Genomic DNA, 5921 nt, shown 5'->3' on the forward strand with positions numbered 1-5921 from the left:
TGCAGAATTTGTACTTATAAAGCCGCCTAAATCGCTATATACATGTTTATGGAGTGAATCAAAATTTCACTATTTCAACGAATTTTCCTCTAAATAAATATGTAAGTGACCTTTCTAGACAAGCATACAGAAAAAAATTACTAACCTTATCGCCCTAATTCTTTCACAGAACTCTTCCGTTTAGGGTCCCAGTGATTCATTTCTTGTGCTGAAAAGGATACTAGTATATACAGATATATAAAACGGACGATGCGCTATGGACTTATAATTAGATTTCAGGGTAGGTTGGTAGAGATCCTGATGAGTAATAAAATGGAATCGGGTATACACGCCCCCCACGCTTGGTATTTCTGGCGCACAAAAATATAGCTAATAAAAAGGAAACAAACAAGTATAATAAACAAATTTTTTAATTTTATAAAGACAAGTAGGGATCGATATATATGTAAACTACCTAGCTATAGATTGGGAAAGTATAGATAGTGTTTTTTGTATTTTAAGTAACACAGTTTTTATCTTCTTCTTTCAATACTTTTTGTAGCATTAAAATGTCTATATTACTATAGCTAGCTAAGTTACGTATATATCTATCCCTATTTGTCTTTATAAAATTAACTTTTTACTCTAAACTTTACAGTTGAGAGTAATATCTCGCGTATGCATGTAAAGAGGGCCACATAACTCGCACAAAATGTTTGGTACATGTTGGAATTTGGTAAACACTGGTGTTTTTCCATATGTTGTAGTGAAAAAAATTAAGGAGGGGCCCATAGGAGTCTTTCGCTTCATTAACCCTTTCAGCACGAGCTCGGTCTGTTGGACCAATCTTGTAACCATTTTGTGCTTGTTATAGTTTTCATGCTACAACTTTTAAATTAGTAAGCGTACGTTAACTTAATTTGGCAGATTATCGGTTAACATTACCCATTTTTTTAAAATAATTCTTAAGATTTGTTAAGCAATGTTTTCCTCATACTTTTTTTATTTTCACATGTTACCTATCCAACATGCAAAGTAATTTTCATGTAAAAAAATAAGCACCTGCGCACGCAAGTACGAAAATGGGAACTGCGCCCGCGTGTACGAAATTACGCACCTGCGCGCTCATGCACTAAATTACGCAACCAAAAAAATGATCACCTGCGCGCGTGTGTACTAAATTACGCAACCAAAAAAATAAGAACTTGCGCGCGCATGTACCAAATTACGCTCCTGCAAGTAAAACCAAAATTACAGCCAGGTTTATCAATTAGGGTAATAACGAATTATTTTATTTTTAAAGACATTGAAAGAAATATCGAATATATAACGAGATAAGTTTAAAGTTCTTAATCGATTGTTTATGGAATTAATAAAATATAATTTCCATTCGAAAAAGAAACATGGCGGCTAATAGGATTGTTTAGTTATTTTAATATAATCATCAATATTTTTTCTAAGTCTTTTAAGATTTCACATTTTTCTATATTTAGTACCTTTCTTTAATACTGATTGTAGTAATTCTTTATCTTTGACAACTTCTAAATTTCCTGTAACTATGTGATCATGAAAGACATCTTTAAAAACACTTTATTAAAGAAAGGTACTAAATATAGAATTTTAAAACGTACACAAAAAAATTAGATTTGTTCCCTTTAGGTTTCTTTCAAGACATCTACAAGGCTGTTTAAGCCTCAAAGTGTTTATAATAATGTCGGTTGCTTAACCATTTATTCATTCAATTCCGAGTGTTTCTTGTCTGGCTCTGGAAGTGAAGTGTCTCCCTCATACTTGTGTCTCGATTTCTCATGTTTTGAGGAGATATTGGCTATCTATCCCCTTCATTATTTCTGTAAGGTCAGACCTGTGGGCTTCTTCATAGTTTGTTTATTCTTTCTCTACTCTTCCGAGTATTGTCACCATATACTTTTCTCTTACTTCTTATCATGTATTATATGGAAGGTCAGTGTATTCTTATTTTAGTGCTCCGTGTAGTTCAGGCCTTTTCAAACCTTCTATAACATTTTTTCATCTATATACTCAACACATTTCATTTTTTAAAATGTCTTCGTATTATATGCATTCACATACCCACTGTTCCATTTCTTCAATAGCGATATTATTCTCACCTATCATATTTTTTTTCCTACTTTGACAATAGCCGTGCTTGAATGGTGAAAGATGAAATTCTAACAGAAATTCTCTTTTAATGGCCAATCATTTTATGTATCAGATTACATAAACATTTACTTACACAAGTTTACACAATCTTTGTTATATTAATAAAACACAAATATTTTCACTAAACATTTTTATTGAACTGACAACTAAATTACAAGTTGAAAAAAGTTCAGTACATTGTAAGCAAATCTAAGCATAATGGAAAAAGTATTCCACACTACACAAAAAGTTACATCTTAAGAGCTCGTACAAATGAACAGTTTATAATTGTACCCACCACTGCAGAGACATATCAAAATACTAAAAACAATAAATTTAACAGGTGTAAAGATAATCACATTCAGTAATGATACTGTTTCTTATTGACCAAGCAACAGTTCAGTGGAAAAACACCTTCATACAGGGGGCCAGAAAAGTTGGCATGCTCAATGTGGTAACAACTTTGTGATTGTCTTCATAAATACCTGTCAAACTCCAATGCAAAATTACACAACACACAGATAATTGTCAAAACTGGTGGTTTTCAGAAAGACTTTTAATTTCTTACCTACTCAATTTGTGGCTGTTCTATAATTGAACTTCTATGGAACTCCAGTCTTTCAACCTGATGCTAGTCATGTGAGGTTACATAGACCATTTACTAAAAACTTACACCCAAATAAAATCCAAATCTACAGACTATTTCCAAACCAGGTATTTCATGATGACATATCTAGTCAACAGTCACTAAAAAAGTAACTTAATAAGGTTAGTTAAACAAATCACTAATGAGACTATGAACATTGGAATGTTTCATATTATGTGATACAGATTATACATGAAATAACAACACTGCTTCATAAAATAACCTTATAACTAATTATGTAAGTTTGTTTGGTTTAAAAGATGAAAAGATTAACCTACGTTTTCAGCACTGCCAACAATTCTGACCCAATAAAGTCAACAATCTTAGAACAAACATTATTTAAGCCATGAAAAAAAAATACAGCCTGTTATTTTCATAATAAAATGAAACTTTCATTATCTGTACAAAATACATTTCTAGAGAAGACCAAAAACTGTGAAATAGAAATCACAAAAATCTGAAAGTCCACAAAAACAAATAAGCCACAACTTGACAGTTTCAAGAAAAGATTACATCTCCAAAAATACAAATATTGACAAACAAGGTTAAGTACTGGTGAATTACAACAAACATACTGACGAAAATATTAAACAAACAATTTTGATAAGAAATCTAAAAAATACAAGTAATATTCCTGTTAGTATTTAAGCTAAAACTGCTAAAAATATGAGTAGATATATCATAATAACTTTTAAATAAAACGATTTGAGTACTTTTGAATCACATGTAAAAAAGTGTTCATTAGCAGTGTACAAAATGAGTAGATTGAAAAAAAATGGGGAACATATTTATATTTAAAGGATACATAAAATGCATAATACAAAAAATGCTTGTTAGCCATTTACAAGATCAGTAGATTAAAGAAAAGGAGGAACACAAATATTTAAATTTGAAACGTAAAATACACTCACGCTCTTTAAAAAAATGAGTGATACAAGGGACCAAAATCACATAAAGAAAAGCCACAGAAAGTATATTCATTTTAATCTATGAAAATATTTACCTCACTTAAAAAGCATGACTAGAGGTAAGCATTGTGTAAATATTCAAACATATTTTACTACTACATACATAACATACACACAGATACCGTTATACAATATTAATATCAACTGTTAAAATCTTTAAACACAAATGCTACCATACAGTTCTTTGTATATTCAACTGAGGCTTTGACAGAGTGAAAGCATTTTTTAAAATATATAATAATGATGAAAATAAAATACTGTATACATATTTATGGTAATTAATTATAAAATATTTAAAAATAACTATACAAAATATATATAACCACTATTTCTTTGCTGTTACTGATCATCACTTGGTTTCACATGAGCTTAACATCATCACATTCACATCCAAACAGAATATTTTAGGGAATTTAAGAGAGTTCTACATGACATTAAAGGCAATATTGCATCCTTTTGCAACCACTGTTTTCCTAACAGACTCTAGCTGCACTAGTCACGACAGATAATATATGGCAATAGTATATGCAGATTTGTCATTATATTGTTAGCATATACAAAAAAATAGTTCATTATTTCTGACAAATTAGTAGCATCTGCCAAGATGGCAACTGCTAAGAATATTATAGTAAATGTAAAGATCGCAAAACTGACATATGAAAAATAATTCTCAATAATTAATTAATTTATTTTTAAAGAAATAAACTATATTTAAGATGAAGTCTTTATTCTGCTTAATTTACATAATGATAAGTTTCTCTTTTTCAAAATAACTGTTACAAAAATAAAAGGTTACAAAAGGTTTTATCAAAGGTCATTAGATGTTTCTTTAGGATGTTCCTGATACACAAATGTGTCTAAATTACATATTAAAATGGCTGATCAAACACCCAAAAACAATACATAATGCATTTTGAAAAGGAATGTTATGAGTTAAAGATCACACATATATATTTCAATATATCTATGACTATTAACTGAAACTAGTATTTCTTTAAAATAATATCAACAAAATAAAAACAATAATTTACTGAGAACCTATAAAAATATTTACTGTAGAATTTAACATGTATAATATTAGCTGTGCTCATTCACCTCCAAAAAATTCAGCTCATTAAATTGAATATCATAGGGCAAAATCATTTGTAACTGATCCATTGGATTATCTGATTTTATTATAATCACTGTTTTTACTGTTAAATAAATAAAACAAAACTAGCCATATCTTACTGCCTCTTATATAAAATTACTTTTATCTTTCTTCCTTCGATACAGTTACTTTTCAAAAAACCAAGTTATACCTTTAAGCCTTCCTGTAACATTTAAAAAACCAAACAAAAACAAGTTTCACCGTTTAATCTAACTGGTGAATTTCAAAACAACAGTTTTAACCATTTAACATTACTGTCACATTTTACAAATAGTTTAAACTTCCTGTCATGTTTAAAAAGTAAAGATGCATAAGAGATTTCTCCTTTTAATTAATAGAATTTCAAAATAAAACTTAGTTCATCTTTTAATTAAACTGCTACATTAAATTTAAAACACAAATTTTCACTTTTCAACCAAACACTTTCATTTTATATGTTAGTTTTAGATTTGATAAGAAAAATAAAACCTACTTGTAACATTAAATTTTATTTATACAATGCATTTTTCAAACTAGTTATGTATTAACCTTATTGTTTAATTTTATAAACTAGTTATATCCTAAAACTTTACAATTACATTCTCAACAACAATCTTTAACATCATACAGTGATAATTCCAACAATGGTCTTTAACACCATACAGTTACATTCCCAACAATGGTCTTTAACACCATACAGTTACATTCCAAACAACGGTCTTTAACACCATACAGTTACATTCCAAACAACGGTCTTTAACACCATACAGTTACATTCCCAACAACGGTCTTTAACAATATAGTTACATTCCCAACAACGATATTTAACACCATACAGTTACATTCCCAACAACGGTCTTTAACCATCATACAGTTACATTCCAAACAACGGTCTTTAACACCATACAGTTACATTCCCAACAACGGTCTTTAACAATATAGTTACATTCCCAACAACGATATTTAACACCATACAGTTACATTCCCAACAACGGTCTTTAACAACATTGTTACATTCCCAACAACGATATTTAACAAC

This window comes from Limulus polyphemus, unplaced genomic scaffold (genome assembly GCF_000517525.1).
Source record: "Limulus polyphemus unplaced genomic scaffold, Limulus_polyphemus-2.1.2 Scaffold20, whole genome shotgun sequence".
In the NCBI taxonomy this organism is placed as follows: domain Eukaryota; kingdom Metazoa; phylum Arthropoda; class Merostomata; order Xiphosura; family Limulidae; genus Limulus; species Limulus polyphemus.